Raw genomic sequence first — 20,643 nt, 5'->3', positions numbered from 1 at the left:
TCTGTAGCAGAGAGGGGGAATTGTACCTGGCTCTCCTATAGTCTAGCAGGCGAGTGCTCTAACCACTGAGCTATGGGACATTCTAATGCCATGCTCCCTCTGTCTCTCTGATTGAAGCTGTTCCCCTGTGGATTAAATAAACAAAGGAGTGACTGGAGCTGGGCAGTCAGGAAGGGGACAGGACTTGGGGTTTCCAGGTTAGCCTAGCCCGGGCATGAGCAGCCACACCGCAAAGCCATACCTGGGTTACTAGGTCCTCACTGGTGCTGAACTAGCCAGTGTTCTTAGTGCTGCAGTAAGCCAAGCTGCTCTAGGATTGTTTTCCAGGGAACTATGGGAGAACCTGTCTGCCCTGGGTACCTGTGGGGAATGGTGGGAAGGCACTGAAGACCTATCTGCACTCAGGTGGTTTAGCCTTCATTCTCGTTGCAAAGAGGGTGGATTAAAAGCCTAAATGCAAGCTTCGCCTAGGCTTTTTACCTATCCCGCAAGTCGGGCCAGCTAGCCCAGGTTAAAAGTGTTATGTTCATAACATAAAACACAGATAAATCAGATTAAAAATCACATTAAATACTCTTGCTGAAAGGTTGCCACATAACGATAACACACAGTAACCAAAAACATCATCAAAGCAGGCTGTTCCCTCAGGCACAAAGACAACTTACCCCACCTTGTGTTAGGCTGGTTATTTCCAGACTACCCACTGCTACATTGCACACTTCACTGCAGAGCCCCTTAGCCTGCAAGCAGGACAAGGGGGGGAAAGAGCCCTGGGCATTTAAGCGATAACTTGCCATTTTAATACAGTTTTCAATACACCTCAGAAAACCCCACTAAACTCAGGTCAGCTATTTGTGTGTGAGGATGTGAGGGGGGTTAAGAGCAACTGCAGTGAAGATGTAGACTCACTTAAGCTGCTGCCACCAACTCCGGCTGCTGCTGCTGGTCCCTGGCTCTGATCCAGCAGGGGGAGCCAGCAGCTGGCTGATTGCTCAGCTGGAGCCTGAGACGTGTCTAGTGGCTAAAATTTGCAACAGCAAGCAAAGGCCTGAGGTGGACAAGCCAAAGAGGTATGTCATCATCTCTACAGCTGGGTCATTCAACAGTTCCACTAATGCTTGGGACATAGAGTCCCATTCTCTGTGCTTTCTGACTGCAGCCATACAGTCTACGGTTCAGATGCTTGACCAATGGCTAGGATTGAAAACATACATTCCGTGGCAAGATGCTCGCAGAAATCTATGGGAGAGCGGTCCTCCTTGCTTCTCCCAGGCTGGTGCTATCCTTTGATTTCTGCATCAGGAAACTGATTGCACCTGGGAATTGTCATCACACAAGAAATATTCATTGCCCATGTTGAGACATCAGTCCTCAGTCCCAATATCACACCTCTTATTCCCCACTTGCACCTCAATCCACTGCAGGATAATAACTCCTGAAGGAAAAAGAAGTAGTCCATCAGATTTCCTCTTGAAAGAGCTCTATTGCCAAGAAACTAGCCACGTCCAGCACTAGTGGGTCCTGGAAAGAAAGAAAAACCACTTGCAGGTAAGCCTCACTGTTCTTAAGGTGGGTCAGCTGCACACCTTGTGTTTGCATTATGCATAGGGTGACCATATTTCCCTTAACTGAAAATAGGACACGCGGGGCTGGCCCGAGGCACCTGGAGTTGCCACTCCCCCCCCCCGCACATTCCTCCATGCCCCCAATTGAGCCAAGTAGCAGAGATGGGGAGGAGGGAAGAGGAATGGGCATTGTATGGGATCTGGGCAGCAACGCAGGGTGAGTGTGTGTAAGTACTTTTTGGCTCAGAGCCAGGAGGTGAAGCTATTGGACTCTAATCCAGCTAGCAGTGCAATGCCCTTTGGGGGCTGGGATAGCAGAGGGGCAGGAAGGAGGCTCTGGGTAGTGGGAGGGATCAAGGAGACTCCAGATAGCAGCCCTCAGGAGGTTGGGGGAAGCCAAGATGTGCCAGAAGCAGGTGACTGGAGGCGGAGTGGGGAGGGAAAGAGGCCAGTTGGGGCAATGGGGGGACTGGAGAGGGCTCCGGGAATTGACCCTGAAGGACAGAGGGGTGGGGAGGACATGAGGCCCGGGTGGGTGCTCCTGGGACAGCTCGAGGGCTAGGGGCCAAGGCATGGGTGGGGACTCGGCGGGTTGGGGCATGCCGTGTTTGGTGCCCTGGCACAGGTAGATACTGTGGAACCTCGTCGGGCACTTACCAGCTGGGTTGCCTGGTAGGGCCTGGGGCCCACAACTTGCTGCTGCATGGCCCAGCTGGCCTTGCTGTCTCCATGGAAACCAGACACTACACAAGGCGGAGACCAAAGAAGATTTTTAATTAGGACCCCAACAGCGCTGACCTCTGATTGGGCCACAGAGTGAGCATGTGACACTCCATTGCTCCCTGATTGGAGGGGCAGGGCATAGAAGAGACACATCAGCCAGGCTCCAGCAGGGCTCCAAGCACAGCACCTGCGCAGCCTCTCAGTGGTGGGTAGGGCACAGACCTTGGGCTGCCTGTGTGTGTGTGCAGTGTATAAACATCCCCCCTGAATGTTGCCACTTGGCCCCTGAACATTTCTCTATGCCCCGTTTTCAAACAGTGGGGCATTTGTCCCATTTGCTCTTGTCAATTGATGGCAAGAGCAAATGGGACAGATGCCCAGTTTTGCCAAAAAAAGAGTTAGGACATCCCAGAGAGAGCTTAAAAAAAGGGACTTTCCCAGCCAAAACAGGATATATAGTCACCCGAATTACACCACACAATTCGACTGTAAAGGTTCTTAGTCTGAAAAAACTGTCACAAATGTGTCTGTCACGTTAGCAGCAGAGTCACAGATCAAGCTAAACATGAAGGATGCCCCAAAAATGAAATCCTGGCTATTCGCCTCCATCTGTGAAGCACTGGCTATGATCCCTAACAATCAGCAGCTTATACATATGTAATTCATCCTTCCCTGTACTACACTTCAGCAAGTCAGGTACTGTAACACTTGGTACAGCTCTTAAAACATTAGGTCAGCGTACAGGCTGGAATCCAGCACTGTAAGACATGAACTGATGACAGATTGAAGACATTTGGATTTGAAATAAGCCAAGAATCAAAGAATCAAAACAAAAATCAATGTATATGTCTTCATAACTTCTGCCATTGAAGCATTGCCAGAGCCACACTGCTTGGCTGGAAACCCATTGCTGCCACCCAGTGGTGATGTACCAGCACTTGCCACCTTGCTGCTCCTGTGTGGCCAATATTGTGAACAGACAAAACAGATTATGGAGGCAACACAGGAAGTTTTAAAAGATGAGGTATTGTGCTTTTGGGATAATAGAAAAATGAGGTGGAGGCAGTGTATATAGATACTAGTTTTAAACTGGATAAGTATTAGGTGGTTTTAACAATTAGGTGTCTTTTTTGGCATTTCAGCTGTAAACAACACACCTAACAACCTCATCAGGAATTAAGGTGACTAGATGTCCCGATTTTATAGGGGCAGTCCCAATATTTTGGGCTTTGTCTTATTTTGGCACCTATTACCCCCCCTTCCTGATTTTTCACACTTGCCGTCTGGTCACCCTATCAGGAATGGTTTTTGCCCCCACAGATGAGGCATCTGAATGAATGCTTCTGCTAGGGTGACCAGATGTCCCGATTTTATAGGGACAGTCCTGATATTCAGGGCTTTTTTTTATATGGGCACCTATTACCCCCCACACACTGTCCCGATTTTTCATATTTGCTGTCTGGTCACCCTAGCTTCTACCTGCTTAAAATGTAAGCATTCCAAGACACAATAGCTTTAAGAAATGTTGTGTATGGATGAAGATGGGTAAATAGAATGCCTTCTGCAGTATTCTGTAATACATTCAAAGTACTCATTGTTTATTTACTTTTCTTTAGGATGCTGCTGTTGCCAGCTTACGTACACACTAACACTCAATCAATTGTTTAAAAAAATACTTACATTTCACAGGAAAGTGGAAGGAAATACTATATTTATAGGGATGTTGGGCAAATAAAAAAAATACTCTAATGGTAAAAGAGACCACCATATTTTATTGACATCATCTCTTAATTTGTCATCTTGGGAAACTTTTTTTATTTTTGAATATTATCAATATGCTGCAGGTCCCATTTTCAAGTATATGCTGAACACACACACACACATACATACACACAGACACACAATACCCTAAACATATCTTGTACACACGCGCACACTCTATACCAGTAGTTTTCAAACTTTTTTCCTGGGGACCCAGTTGAAGAAAATTGTTGATGCCCGTGACCCAACGGTGCTGGGGATGAGGGGTTTGGGGTATGGGAGGGGCTCAGGGCTGGGGCAGAGGGTTTGAGTGTGGAGATGAGGGCTGCAGGGTGGGGCAGGGAATGAGGGGTTCAGGGTTGGGGGGGAGGCTCTGGGCTGGGAGTGCAGGCTCTGGGCTGGGGCTGGGGATGAGGTGCTTGGGGATGCAGAAAGGGGTTCTGGGTTTGGGGGGGTTCAGGGATTGGGGTGCAGGCTTGGGGCACAGGCTTACCTCCAGCAGCTCCTGGACAGCAGTGCAGCCAGGGTGCAGAGGCAGGTTTCCCACCTGTCCTGGCACCGCTGACTGCCCTGTACCCCAAAAATCTACCAGCAGCAGGTCTGGCTCCTAGGCAGAGGCACACAAGTGGCTCCATGCGGGAACCAGCCAATGGGAGTGTGGAGCTAGTGTTCGGGGCGGGAGCAGCGTGCGGAACCCCATGGGCCCCCCCGCCTAAAAGCTGGACCCACTGCTGGCCACTTCCAGAGTGCAGCACGGTGTCGGAACAGATAGGCACTAGCCTGCCTTAACTGGGCAGCACCGCAGATGGGACTTTTAATGTCCTGGTCAGCGGTGCAGACCAGAGCCACTAGGGTCCCTGGGTGCTGAGCAAGGCGACCCAGTGCCTTACATTCCAAATATAGTGCCCATCTATAAAAAGAGAAATAAGGACAACCCAGGGAATTACAGACCAGTCAGCTTAACTTCTGTACCTGGAAAGATAATGGAGCAAATAATTAAGAAATCAATTTGCAAACACCTAGAAAATAATGAGGTGATAAGCAACAGTCAGCATGGATTTGTCAAGAACAAATAGTGTCAAACCAACCCGATAGCTGTCTTTGACAGGGTAACAAGCTTTGTGGATAGGGGGGAAGTGGTAGATATGGTATAGATCTTGACTTTAGTAAGGCTTTTGATACTGTCTCGCATGACCTCATAAACAAACTAGGGAAATACAATCTAGATGGAACTACTATAAAGGTGCGTGCTTAACTGGCTGGAAAATCGTTCCCAGAGAGTAGTTATCAGTGGTTCAGTGTCATGCTGGAAGGGCATAATGAGTGGGGTCCCCCAGGGATCGGTTCTGGGTCTGGTTCTGTTCAATATCTTCATCAATGATTTAGATAATGGCATAGAGAGCACACTTAGAAAGTTTGCGGATGATACCAAGCTGGGAGGGGTTGCAAGTGCTTTGGATGATAGAATTCAAATTCAAAATGATCTGGACAAACTGGCGGAATGGTCTAAGTAAATAGGATGAAATTCAATAGGGACAAAGGCAAAGTACTCCACTTAGGAAGGAACAAGCAGTTGAATAGATAAAAAATTGAAAATGACTGCCAAGGAAGGAGGAGTGCTGCGGAAGGAGATCTGGGAGTCATCGTGGATCACAAGCTAAATATGAGTCAACAGTGTAGCGCTGTTGAAAAAAACAAAAAGCAAACAATTTTGGGATGTATTAGCAGGAGTATTGTAAGCAAGACACGAGAAGTAATTCTTCCACTCTACTGCACGCTGATTAGGCCTCAGCTAGAGTATTGTGTCCAGTTCTGGGTGTCACATTTCAGGAAAGATGTGGACAAATTGGAGAAAGTCCAGAGAAGAGCAACAAAAATGATTAAAGGTCTAAAAAACATGACATATGAGGGAAGATTGAAAAAATTGGGTTTGTTCCGTCTGGAGAAGAGAAGACTGAAGGACATCGTAACAGTTTTCAAGTACATAAAAGGTTGTTACAAGGAGGAGGAAGAAAAATTGTTCTTCTTAACTTCTGAGGATAGGACAAGAAGCAATGGGCTTAAATTGCAGCTAGGGCCGTTTAGGTTGGACATTAGGAAAAACTTCCTAACTGTAAGAGTGGTTAAATACCGGAATAAAATTGCCCAGGGAGGTTGTGGAATCTCTATCATTGGGGATATTTAAGAGCAGGCTGGACAAACACCTTTCAGGGACGGTATAGATAATACTTAGTCCTGCCTTGAGTGCAGGGGACTGGACTAGATGACCTCTCGATGTCCCTTCCAGTTCTATGATTCTATGCTACCACCCAGTACTGTGTCGCAACCCGAATGTTGAAAAACACTGCACTATACAGTGTTTATACAAACAGTGTTCACCATTATAAGTCAATATTTACCCTCCACCTACAGCACAGTGGTATTTAAGGCACTTGGATACCATGGTGGTGGGCATGGTAAAAGAACCATGATAGAAAAAAAGAAAACCACAGTGGTTATTTCTCTACACTTATAATAGCAAGAAACTGCAGTATGTTAGAACCACTGGTTGGAAAGTATAGGCAAATGTATAATTTTTTTTAAAAATGCCACATGTAAAATTGCATCTCTGTGAAAACTTAGCCTATAGTTTCATTTCATGCAGTTTCTTTAATAACATTGCTTTGTTAAGCAAAACAGAGAAGTTGCGTGTCACAGCTCGGGGAAGGACCTGCAGGCCAAGGAGTAGATTCTCTTTGAAAGGTACATGTTCACTGTGACTTTCTAGGTGATTAGTAGTGTTCAGATATCTAAATTACATTGCACTTCAAATTGACCATTTTATCCAAGATCATTAAAGCTTACATCCGCTGAGTGACCACGCAGCTTCTGAATGTCAACTTTTTAGCCAGATGACATTTCTCAAGACAATTCACATCACAATGTAACTTAAAAATATTTTCCTGTTGGAAACACATCATGGTTGAGAAACTGCTGCTTATCGGAACACCCTCATTATGATCAGTTTTTACAGCAAGGACTTTTTCAGTGCCACAGATTGTTTTGAACGTTGCTTTCTTTGCGCTGTTAAGCAGGAATGCAGGAGAGGAACAAGGGGAAGCATAAGTACGTAATTACATTGGAGATATATAAAGAGGGTGAGGATTTACCTATATAGTGGCTAAGATGGTGTGTTTGCAGTCATGCCCGTAGTAAGGGACTGTACATTGCTGTGTTCCTCCAGGGTTGCCCCAGGGGTAAGATTAGAATATACAGTCTCTGTGTTGCTCTGGGGAAGGCATAAGCTGCGACAGGCCTGTACCTGTTACAATGTATGCTCCAATGTGCTGGCATAGCTAGGCCAGGAGGCATGTTGGGGGAGGTGGAGTTACAGGCTCTCTGCACCCTTTCACCCACTTGTGCAAGTGTTTGTGTGCAGCACCTAGCAGCTGTGCCCCAAAGACTCCTTGATGCCAACTGGCAGAGGGCACAAGGGAGCATAAGGGTTCCAGAGATCCCTGGGGTCTGGTATCCACAGACTTGTTCACCAAAGAATGTCATGCAAGGTCTCTATGAAAGTCTGTCTCACGCTGGTCTTCATAATCACTGCAAAATGTACGTATGGGTAATATGTAAGGAGCTCTGTATCTATGCTGAACATTTTGCTCTTAAGGTCTGAGAGTTGGGGCAAGTCGCTAGCAGTTTATAAACAAGTTTCTTTCAGGCAGAAGATGTTTATCTAATCAGTCTGCCCACGTGTAAATTAAGTATTGTATGGTTCACAGTCTGAGCAAAGTGCTAATCAAGTGATTGCAAAGTCTCCAGGGGAGATCTGAGACAGGAAAACACAAGCAGCGGTGGTTATCCTTTTTGCAAGTGCAGACGACGGATTTTTTTTTTTTTATTGTAACTGTACGGACAGAGACAAACTGCATCCTCCACTGAGGAGGCAGGAGAACAGCATGACTGGTCTCATGAATGGAAGATCACATCCAAGCCTGGCTGTGATACGCAAGAAGGATTTTGGGTGAACATTTGCTCTGTATGCGATGACAATGTTATGTTCCGTTCAGCAAGTTAAGTTCAGGCTCCAGTGTGCATGTTACTATTTTATGTTATGTGTCACCCTTTGTTTCCAGTGTTTCCACTTGTTATCTTTCAAATCTCTGTTCTTTGTTAAACATACTTAGATTTGTTTGTAGAGAAAGCAAGTGTAAGTGCTGTGGGTTAAGTGGAGCTATGTTCCACAGTGTAACTGGTCAGTTGTGGTACTTCATAAATGAGATTTTCCTACTAGAGTGAAGTCTGCTGGAAAATGCACAGACTACACATTGATATTGTTGTTTGCATTGATGTGTGAATTTCAAATCAAGAGCTGTAGCCAGCCAGCCCCACAGAGCTCATGAAGTTTACTGCTATTTGCCTTGTAGGTTCACTCCTCCAAAGCTAGCAGCCTGAATGCACCAATTAAGCTTGCCATGAAAAGCAAGCCTCAGATAAAGGAATTAACAGAGGCACGAGTGATCAAGTACTGCTAAAGTGAAATGTGATTCAGGCTGAGAGAGAAAGAAAGAGACCATGCGCCAGTGTGTGCCCATACAGATGCAACTGAGTCGGTGGGTCACAAGTCCGAAGCTAGGCTGGCATGTTAAGAATGGTAATGAGGGAAGAAGGTATGTAGATTTTGTTTTTCTTAAAAACATTTCAAAGAACCTCAGAGGAAAAGAGGAGGCTGGATCAATGATCTTCTGCTTTTTCATGCTAATAATGATGATTAGCCTTTATGTCAGACTTTTATCCATCAATCTCAAACACCTTTACAAAAGGAAAAGTAAGTATCACTACCCCCTTTTACAGATGGGGCAACTAATGTACAGGGAGGAGAAATGACCTGCCCAAGGTCACACAGGCTACAGGTGGTTGACATTTGAATTTTGAAATGCAAACATTTTGAAAATTTGGGTGGTGGAGCTGGAGAATTTTGTTATAACGTCAGGAATTTTCTCCCCTCTGTCCCCCCAGCCCAGCTCCGTAAGTGACAGAGCAAGGAACAGCCCCAAATCTCCTGGCTCCACTCCAGTGCCCTATCCCTTGAACCACACTGCCTGCCGAGTTTTTATTGTTACCATAGGATCTTTCCCTCTTCCAGAAAAAAAAGGTAAAATGGATACTCCATACAGATCTAGAATAATCAAGAGAGGAAAAGAAACAGTTTATTCAAGTACCAGTTGTCTAACTGTGAAGTTATGACTGATTTTTTACTGTAAAGATATAGCAAAATTAATTAATGATGGAGCAAATAAAGTGTTAACAGAGTTTGAGCACAAGCTGTAACATTCTTTTAAATATCCATTAACTATTGCTTCGTTGATAATAAATTACAATGGGGCATGTAAAATCCACCTGAATGCCAAATAAACTTCTTATAAAAGAGGTGCTAAAGCAAGAAATGCTAGATGAATTCATAATGATGAGACAAATGCCTAACCATAAAATAATGATTCAGGAAACCAAGTGAAACTGGTTTTTACTACGTTTTCTTCATCATCTATCTAAAGACTCATCTCAAAAACTGCGTAGGATAGAAATTAATGTATTGAGTAAAGCAGATAAAAAAAAAAAATCAGAGAGTGGCCACACCTCTGTATCCCATTTGGGTAGAGGCCACTGTAGAGAGGAGATTATAGATCCTCCAAAATACAAGGGATAAACTTTATCAACATTAATGGGAATCACAGTTAAGGAAAAAGGATGCCTTTGTTTGGAACAGATGAATTAACTTCTCTCCAAATTTATCTTAGAGAGGAAACAAGCATGAATGGAACCTGCTATGACTGGTCTCTGAAGACTCAGCAGCCAGACCCATAAGATTTTCTTATCTTGCATATTCAGAATTGATGGAACGCTGTGCAGACACACATGTAACATTTTCTGTTTACCAGTAGAGGCCGCCGCACACTTCATAAAATTATCACATGTATATGACCAATTAGTGTATTAACTTAAAGGGTAGAGTCAGGTAGTGACCACCAGAAGCTGGATCCTCATCAGTCCCAGATTGTTGCTCTGTCACTTTTAGCAAAAATAAATGGGCTCTCTTAGCTTTGTTTTCTCTTGTGTGTTTTACTTGTTTTTTTCTAGTCTCTCCAACTAAGGGCATATTTTAGCTTGAGTTTATCCTTCAAACAATAAGACATGTTGACAATCTGGATGGTAAGTATAATTTTTGCCTCACATTTGTTACAGTTTGAGTCACCGGATATTTTCTGCAGCCTTCCTCACCTAACAAAAGACACTGAGGTTATGGTACGGGTTGATGGGCCTTGGCTCAATGGCAATGTAATGCATGTGCTTTCTTCTTCTTCTTCTCCTCTCTTCAGGCATCCCAATGCAAGAGAATCAAATTCTGCCCTCACAAATGACTGCAGAATATGACCCAATGTATTTGTTATGGCCAACATTAGGAAAAAATGACACTTCTCAGGTGTGTTTGAGTTCTTACAGGTCTCATGTACTGTAGTGTAACTTGACATTCATGTAAAACAGTCTTCCAGTCTTACATTTAGGTTTGTAGTCATTTTCATGCCTTCATAGTCATAAGGCTACTGCTGGGGTGTTTGGTGAATGTGTCCAGCCTGTATGTCTGTTTTAGGGGTATTTTTGCAGACATCCAGGAACAGCCACCTGTCCCAGCACCTGAAGTTTTCAGTGGTAATTGCATTCAATGAATGTAGAAGCTTTAAAAGCAACAAAATAGCAATTTCAGGACTGGTTGACTCACATTAAGCTCATTTCCCAGTTTTGGAGGCTGTGAAGTCTATAGGCCAAACTGCACTTGTGCAGTTAATTAAGAGATACAGCCAAAAAGAAGGAATTCCTTCTTTTTTCTCTTGAAATCCACCATCTCTAGGCCATTATCTAAAGCCTGCCTAGATGCCAGCATGCTGGCATATTTGGGATTTCTTGTTGATTAATACAGTACTGCTAACATACTCAGCTGTCCATGTTCAAATAATTACATAAAAATGCAGATGTGCCCCAAAGTCAAATACAGAGGGAGACAGGGCCCGTTATTCATTAAATCCTTCTGGCAGAACTCCAATGGCATTGTGAGACTCTCTGCAGTGTATTAAATGCTCTTTCAGGAGTTAGGTGTAAGTATCCTGTTATTTGAAATATACAGTATGACAGTATGCAAGTATGATTATACAGAACAATGAATATCTGGGATATTGAAATAGCTAGGCAGAAAGTTGAGAACTGAAGGGGAAAGGATTAACAATGAGTGATGAAGGCGGTTGACTTTTCATTAATGCTGCTTTTGTGTGGAATTATTCTGAAGCTCAAACTAAAACCATTTTATACTGTATATCCCTATAGTGAAACAGGGATAATACGGCAGGTATTAGAATACTGAGGTACTGTACAAATCAAAGTCTGTATTCGGTTTTCTATAGACAAAAAGCAACTATAAGGCCAAAAAAAAAAAAAGGCAAAATGCACGTAAAATTCTATTACGAAAAAAAAGTTGATTTTAACAGTTGCCTACTCTGTGCGCCATGGTCTACCTTTTTAAACCACTTTGGTTCTGCTACCTTTGTTAGATTGAGCTCCTTGAGTCTATCAATATAGGGCATGTTTTCTAATCCTTTAATCATTCTCATGGATCTTCTCTGAACTCTCTCCAACTTATCAACGTGCTTCTTGTATTGCAGGTACCAGAGCCGGACACAGTATTCCAACAGCAGTCGTCAAGAGCCAAATACAGAGGTGAAATAACCTCTGTAGTCCTTGAGATTCCCCTATTTATGCACCCCAGGATCGCAATAACTCATAGCCACAACTTCACACTGGGAGCTCATGTTCAGCTGACTATCCATTCTGCTTCCCCACCCCCGCTCACACCCACTTTTTTTTCAGTCACTACTGCGCGGGATATCGTCCCCCATCCTATCACAATAGCCTACATCCTCTGTTCCCAGGAGTATACATTACATTTAGCCGTATTAAGACACATATTGTTTGCTTGTGCCCAGTTTACCAAGCAATCTAGATCACTCTGAATCAGTGACCGGTCTTCATTATTTACCTTTCCCCCAATTTGTGTGTCATCTGGAAACTTTATCAATGATGATTTTATGTTTTCTTCCCGGTCACTGATAAAAATGTTAAATGGCATAGGGCCAAGAACTGATCTCTGTGGGACCCTACTGGAAACAGACCTGCTAGGTGAGGATTCCCCATTTACATTTTGAGATCCATCAGTTAGCCAGTTTTTAAATCCATTTAATGTGTGTCATGTTAACTTTATAGCATTCTAATTTGGTACCGCACAATATTTTGATTACAAGTCAAACACTTTACAGAAATCCAAGTATATTATGTCATAACTATTACTTTTATCAACCAAACTTATGATCTTATATAAAGATAAAATTAATTTTACAGGATCTACTTTCCATAAATCTATGTTGATTTGCATTAGTTGCATTACCTTTCTTTAGTTCTTTATTAATTGAGTCCCATATCAGCCACTCCATTATCTTGCCTGGGGATCAATGTCAGGCTGACAGACCTGTAATTACCCAGTCATCCTCTTTACCCTTTTTAAAATTGGGACATTAGCTTTCCTCCAGTCTTCTGGAACTTCCCCAGTGCTCCAAGACTTATTGAAAAATAATCAACATTAACCATCCAACAAGCTCTTTAGCCAGTTCCTTTAAAACTCTTGGATGAAAGTTATCTGTACCTGCTGATTGAAAAAATGTCTAACATCACTAATTTCTGTTTAACATCCTCCAAAGATACTAGTGGAATGAAAAGAGTGTTGATGCAGTCTTATCATATGCTGATGTCTGTTTTTCTCCAAATAGACAACAGAAATATTTATTGACCGCTTCTGCCTTTTCTGCATTATTATTGATAATCCTACCATTTCCATCTACAAATGGACCAATACCATTGTGAGGATTCTTATTGTTCCAAATATATATTTTAAAAATCCTTCTTATTTTCCTTATCTCTTCTGGCCATAGATTTCTCCTTGTACCCCTTGGCTTCCCTTACCAATTTTCCACAATACTTAACTTCTGAGTTATATTATTAACAACTTCCCCTTTTTCCCCCATTGGTTGTACATTATTTTTTATTATTTTTTTTACAGCTTCCTTCACTTCCCCTCTAAAGCAGGTTGGTTTTTTAACCAGGACAGTCTCCTTTCTCACTTGTGGGATTGTGGCTTTTGGGGCACCTCGTAAGGTGTGAATGATAATTGGGGAATCATTTAAGAACATTTTTCTGCTTAAACTCTTCTTCCCAACTGAATTGGCTTATAACTGTTTTCAGCTTTGTGAAATAAGGCCTGTTGAAGCACCAAATATATAATGGTCGAGACTTTATGGTCGAGACTTAATGGTCGAGACTTTATTCTTTGAGGTTACCTAGATCCAATGACTACAAACTCTTTCTTATTGAGCAAGCTCTTCTGTGCCATGGCAGTGGCCCAGGTCTGTATCTCTATGGCCCAAGAGAACCACTCTGTAATGGTCTTTTGCCCTCCCCCATAGCTGTGGTGCAGGTTGGGGTGGTTTGAGAGAGAAGGTGTGGGATGTGAATGGGAATTGAACCAAATCAATCAATGGTACTGTTGCTCTTTACAGATCATGGTGTATGCGCCGATGAATTCTTTGGTGGCTGCTAAGTCCAATGTCTGAGTGACAGTCCCATCCACATGTAGGACTCACTCATGCACTAGCAATGCTCCGAATCTGATCGGCAGATTCTTTCCTTCTCTGATGCCGGTCATCGCAAAGCTTGATGCAGTCTGCCTCGCAACACCTCGCTCCATCTACAAGTGGACACCACCAACCAGAGCGGCATTCTGCACCCATTTCCTGATTATCCACAGAGATTCCAAAGGACAGTAAGTCATCTATGCAAGCATCCCGAAATCTGCCCAGTGGTCTCTCTCTCTTTCTAGATGCTTCGTGAGCATCATAGTACAGCACACTCTAGGATCCTGTAATCCAGCATTCGCTTGACATGTGCAAGCCACCTGAGTCTTTTCTTACTAATCAACATTCCCATAAATGACATACCAGCACAATTTAACACTTCCACATTTGTTATCCTGTCTTGCATCTTATTCAAAGAATTTTATGCAAGCATTTGATATGAAAGTTGTCTAGTCTTTTGGTATGTTTGGTGTAAGTCGTCCATTTTTCTGAGCCAAAAACCAAACCAAACAAACCAAATCAAAATTTTCTTCTGATGGGTGGTAGAACTGGTCAGAATATGAGTGTCCCCCTCAAAAGAAAGGTTGACTTTTCAGTGCAAAATCAAAACCTGAAAAGTTTTGGCCTAAAACTTTCAGCTGAAAACCAAAAAAAAAAAAAAAATTGATTCAGAAGTGATGTGGCAGTGCCTAAGAGGAGTTGTGAGTATTTTGCCTCATACCTCTACTGTCCTCCATGTGTTGGGGGCCCTGGATGGATTACATCTCCTGTGGTGCTCCATGTTTTGCTCTTTTCACTGACTTGGACCAGGTTCCTTTCATTCAGATTCCAATTTCTGCTCTGGACAGGAAAGGGCAGGCTATTATTGGCATATTGAGGACATTACCTGTGAAGTCACATGACCTTCCATAACACTCTTACAGAGATGCTGAATAAGAGAGATGGGATGGAATCTTCGAATATTTCCTGGATAAGAGTGGGGAGAGAATGTAGTTGCCCATCATAAGCCCCAGACCTGAGAGGAATGAAAGACAACTTCAAAGCAAAAATCCCCATGCCCCTAGAGTCTCACAGGCAAGTGAGCCATGTCAAAAGCCACTAAAAAGGTAAAGCAATATTAGCGTGGGATGTCTCATATCTCTTCATAGCCACAAGCAGGAAACTCAGTAGTGATACCAGGGCAGTCTCTGTACCTTAACCAGTCTGAAGCTTCATTGGAGAGGGTCTAAGATGGTGGCGGAGGTCAGATGCTGTGATAGTTATGCTACCATCTGCTATGTAATTTTGTCAAATAAGACCATGTGGGAGCTGGAAAAAACATTGCTATCAATTCTTAATCACAAGCTGGGGCCATTAGTCAAAATGTGGGGCAGACCCATCAGAAAGAGTGAAGGGTTTTCCAGGATCCTGTATGATCAGCAAAATTTTAGCTGCTGTTTTGGATCCACTTCTCCAAGCTGTGAAAGCATCAAAAGCAGGAAATGTAATAGGGCAGCCACAAGTGAATTGCCAGTGAAGCTAGATCTTGTGGGAGTTCTAGGTCTATAATTTTTCAAAGTGATGGTGAGGTAACCCTGGGGCTTTATAAATCTGTCAAGAGAAAACATTCCCCAAACACCAAGTTACTGTACATATATTTGTCAGCATTTCTGATGATAAGTTCAGTCCCTAGATTGAAGTGAAACTGCAAATTTTAAGCTATGCCCACACCTCTGTATAACAGTCTCTGTTTATTAGAACTCCCCAGTGAATTGGGTCTGTATGCATGTGAGTTTTGATGTAAATCCAAAGTATATACATTTTACTAGCAACTTTGTAGATTTGACTCTTGAAAAAGTAATGGTTCCACATAAGACAATCATCTTCAACTTGTGCTTAGAAAAGCCCTAAAACCAAGTTAATGTTTTTCAGAGGTTTATTAACCTTGCTTGCTTAACAGCTGCTCTCCTTTCATTAGAAGGCTGAAAAGAAGCCATAACGGCCAGTATTTGGGGAACAAGCATCCTACACACTTCAGAACAATCTCCCTCAGTGAAGGATGATTGGCAAATGTCAGCAGTGTGAGGACATTTACATCTCACTGATGATGGATGCTGCAGTTGTACAGTAAATAGGGCTACTGTGAAATGTAATGGCTGCTTTTAGATGCCTCAGTTCTTATTAGAAAAGGTCACCCATCGTCCTAGCTCACATGATTAATGTGAGCTCTGGTATTGTTATGGGATATATCTGCAAGTAGGATATTTCAGACTATACCAAGGTTTAACACTCAACGTGAATTTAGATTTGTTGTTGCATTACAAGCATTTTTCTAACAGGCTTGTGTAAGCTGTCCTGCTGGGAGGACGCTTAAGTCTTGGGGCCTAAAGAGCACTTGTAGCCCACTTTAGTATAATTTGCCCCAGCAGGCTTGCTGAAATTCATGCTCACAACACCGTTTTAAATAAAGAAACTGCTAAATCCACGCAGCACTTCTTTATAAGCACTCTGTGAATTTAAAACAGGATTTATTATGTTCCAGCGTCTGGGCAGCTTAAAGTCATCCATGTAAATTGGGGGCACTAACAGGTCCTCATTTCCCACTCTCTTTGTCAGAAGACAGAAAGTTGGAAGACTCCGCTCTCTGCCTGTGGCTCTCTTTCCGATCATATCAAAAACAATATGGGATAGACGCTTCTTAAAAGGAAAATGTGGTGGAGCAGATAGGCCCCATACTGCAATGCGTGGGTTAAGGAGAGCTGCCCCACTACCCCTGCAGCCAAAAAAGGGGAGTTAAAGGAAGACCTAGCCTAGTTCAGGACTGAGCAGGAGGGAGAGCAAAACTCGGCTATCTCTGATGAGGGAAAGCTGGTTCCAGGCAAGAACCTGAGGAAGCTTGCTACCTGGATAACCCATTTGTTGGATGGGATGACTAGGCCCAGGGAGACTGACAAAAAGGGACTAGCTGCTTGGAGACAAGCCCAGAGCTGAAGGACAGGGTCCCACCAAAGAATCTAAGGACAATCCTGGTTTTGAAGTAGATGGTTTTCTTTTTTGTTTTGGACTCTAGTGCCCCAGAAGGGGTGGCACTCACACATGCCATAGCGGGAGGGCTAAGGCACTATCGCACTGGTTCCGTGCGGGGTGACAAGTGACTGTCAGGGCCTTGCAGTGGAGTGAGTTGTGCCCTGATGGGCCTGAAGGGGGCACGACCTAGACAACCCCATTACAGAAGAGACTGCTGCATTTGGACTAGATTTCTGACAGATAGGCATAGACTAGTGGGCCCGGTCACGTTTATTTTGGGAACTCTAGCAACCTCTTATTCAAGAGGTTAAATACACCATCAGTTAAATACGCTCAGTCTCCTTTACTCAAAAATTCCATAGTGGATAGCCACATACACATTCATCAAAATACAAGTCTTATGTTCAGTTACAGCCAAACAAATCCTAGAGGACCATCAATTTAACTGAACTGCAGAGAATACCTTTTTAAGTGGGGGACGTCTAGGTTGGATAATCGGAAACACTGTTTCACTAGGAGGGTGGGGAAGCACTGGAATGGGTTACCTAGGAAGGTGGTGGAATCTCCATCCTTAGAGGTTTTAAGACCCGGCTTGATAAAGCCCTGGCTGGGATGATTTAGTTGGTGTTGGTCCTGCTTTGAGCAGGGGATTGGACTAGATGGCCTCCTGAGGTCTCTTCCAATCCTAATATTCTATGATTCTAAGTTCCCCCAAACTATTTAGACACCTCTTAAATTGTCAATATTTTTATACTCTGTGAGCAAGGTATATCCTAACTTGTTCTACCCTAGTATTTTTATTAGCTTATCTCCCTTCAAAGTCTTTCACAGGAAAGACAGCCTACAATAAGAAGTCTAAGCAACAGATGTAAATATGTAAAGCAGATGTTATGCTGCATTTGCAAAAGGCATGCACCAATAATATAGTTACATCTTTAAAACAAATCAACCAGCATCATTCTTCTCACCCCCCACTACCACCTGTGAGTAACACTCTGAAGCTCCCAAGGTATTAAATGGTGTACATAACTTTATGAGGTTTCTAAAAGACAGGAATTTGTACAGAATTTTTCAGGCTATTATGAAATAAAGTGGGAAAAAGGATCAGCCTAAGAAGTTTGGTCACCTTAGTGTCTGAGTGTAGTTTCATGAATCATAAGCTAAAGGCCCCAAACTTGACTTTGCTTCTCAATATTGAGCACCTAGAACTCCGAAAGGTTGGAGGAGTGGCTCCCATTTATTGGCATAACTGTCCATACATACAATACAGCACAAGCATTATACAAAAGACAAATGCCTCTCTGCAAGGGAAAGGTTTTACCCAATATTCTGCAAGGTATGAAAAATGTAACTGCCATTAGTAGAAGATTAGGTGCAATATGGATAGCATTTATTTACCACAATTTAAAAGATACCAAGAAGTTGTCAGAATCAAATCAATTCTCAGTTAAGTAAGGTGTATTAATAATTCCCACTTGATTAAACTAATATGGATTTTATTTTAAAGTGAGGGAGAATGAAATTATTTATCATTATCATCTCTATGAAGTTTAGAGTAATTATTGATTATAGGTACAGGAAAAGTGAACAGACTTCAGATGTTTAGGCAATTGTCAAAATGAAGAAGTATGAACAGAACTGAATGCAGAACTATGAAAAAATGGATTGGGTAAGTTTACAGATAAGGAGAGTTCCTTGCCTGCTAAGAACATGATTTAAGATCATTCTCGGGTACTATGAAAAATGAACTAGGAGGAACAATCTCAAATCTGTACCCTGCAGTATTCAGTAGCAAATAATACACACCCAAAACAACAGTAAGGAAGTTATAGAAAGGATTACCCCTTTCTTTCAAGTGACTGCTGGGGCAGTCTACAGAAGCTTCCATTTTTACTGCCTGCTCTACTTGGCTTCTTTACAAAGCCAAGTGTGTACAAGACAGTGCAGTATAGCAGGGCTTAAGCCCTCAGATGAAATTAGGGCCCCATTGTTCTAGGCACTGTATAAACACACAATAAATCCTGGCCCTAAAGGCCTACAATCTAAACAGACATGATAGGCAAAGGATGAGAGGGAAAACTGGTATCTGTGTGTGGTTGCAAATGCCTTGCAAAGCTCATCACTTGTTTTACTGTAACATTGCAATGATTTGATTTGTTGATTTGCATACATCAGTGGGCACACAATCAACAGACCCTCAGTTGGTTAAATCAGGGTAGTTCCACTGACATCAACGGAGCTATGCCAGATTATACCAGCAGAGGATCTGACTTTAGGTTTTTGAGTATTGTTTTCCTTTTTATATAAAAAGGAATTCAAGTACCAGAGATAATTTCCCTGTGAATGTCTCCTTTGCGCCAAATGCCCCTGAAAACCAAACAGCCTGTATGTTACTGGTTGTAATGATTCTTCTTTGCGAGGCATCTTTCCAGCTAATTTCACTTCCCAAATATGCTTAATTGTGAATGATGAGTGGTGCAAGCTGCTTTTAGTGGTGCAAGCAGTGCAACATGCTAGCTTGTGCAAGAGGATAATGGTAAATGAAACCATTGTGACTAACTAAAAACAATTTGACAGTGCAATTATATGTGCTTGTCATAGGTTGTCAAATTCATAATGCCCTGTTGTAGACACGGCTTTTGATAATTGTAGATGCTTAAAGAGTCCAATATTGACATTGTCTCTGGAACATTTTCATGGGGCTTGAGAGAACATACAAAGTGCTGCTAGAAAGGTTATAGATGTATTGATTTCATATTTAGAGATAACTACAGAATTCTGCAGTCCTTGATTGCTAAAAGCTTATTTAAAAGCGGTATATGTTGTTCTTGTGTAGCTGGGTGCCCTTTATGAATCAAAATGCCTTTTCATTCATTGCTGATTTTTAGTCTAATAGAACATTTGCTTGTTAAGAAATCCTGGTAATTGAGAGGAAACACAGGCTCAGTTTTATCCTGGAAAAAATTAGTTGGTTGTAGATTAGCTAGTGCTACAGTTTCTCTTTTGGTTATTGTCCATGGTCTTCCCTTAGAAGATGAATTGGTACAATATTTTGCAGTAGCTAGAATCCTTTAACACCACTATGGTAAGCAACCATTTTGCAGACCATTGTCTTGGGATTTTCAAAGCTGACTAGAGAATTTAGACACATTAATTTCACAACCTCAAATGTTCCTGTCTATGGTGTATAAGGATGTGCTATGAAGTGGGAAAAAACCTTTAGATCTCAGCTACACTTTAGGAGAACTAAGATTAGGAAAAACTTTAGGAGAAATGAGCATTGGATTATCCAAAGCAGCAACTTACTTCTCAGCCATTTCAATGAACTGACGATGACTAAGGAACTACACTCAGTAGCGAGTGGTTTAACCGGGATGATTTCATTACAGTACTCTAAACCAGAAATGCATGATGAATTTACTGCAAGAGTCTCAAATCTCCAGGTAAAGGAGGCGTACATCTCCTAAACTTTTTGTGGACATCCACCAATTGGACCTGATCACTGCTCTTGAAGAGATCGCGGTTGGAGGAGCTCCTCTGTAAAGAAGGGGGCTTAGTTCCTGTGGCATTTTCCCCCCAGCCTCCAGATCTGAGGAGGGTGCTCTGCAGGTCTGAGGTTGGTAGAAGGGAAGAAAGCAGAGAATGAACTAATCAGGGAAGGGAAAGAGTGGGTGGATGGCCTGGGGATACAGCCAGGTGGATGTATGCACATTTTTCATCCTCTGGACCTGCAGAGCATATTCAGAAAATCTAATATAGCCTGGGACTGTATCATCATTCCATGTAGGCCTCACTCCACAACTCCTCAGACTGTATTATCTTTTTCTAGATAAGCGCCACAGAAATGGGGATCCACAATAAGCATCTTTCCAGTC

General features: G+C 42.7%; 1 long non-coding RNA gene across 1 annotated transcript; it reads left to right on the top strand.

The window, feature by feature from the left end:
* The first annotated feature begins 8,232 nt into the window (after positions 1-8,232).
* On the top strand, positions 8,233-9,176 carry LOC122464251. The gene is made up of 2 exons (XR_006288196.1): positions 8,233-8,701; positions 9,051-9,176. It is a non-coding gene; the product is annotated as an uncharacterized LOC122464251 (long non-coding RNA).
* The last annotated feature ends 11,467 nt before the right edge of the window (positions 9,177-20,643 follow it).

The sequence above is a fragment of the Chelonia mydas genome, chromosome 2 (assembly GCF_015237465.2).
Source record: "Chelonia mydas isolate rCheMyd1 chromosome 2, rCheMyd1.pri.v2, whole genome shotgun sequence".
Taxonomy (NCBI): domain Eukaryota; kingdom Metazoa; phylum Chordata; order Testudines; family Cheloniidae; genus Chelonia; species Chelonia mydas.
Note: the sequence above shows the minus strand (reverse complement) of the source record. Positions and strands in the feature narration are given on the sequence as shown.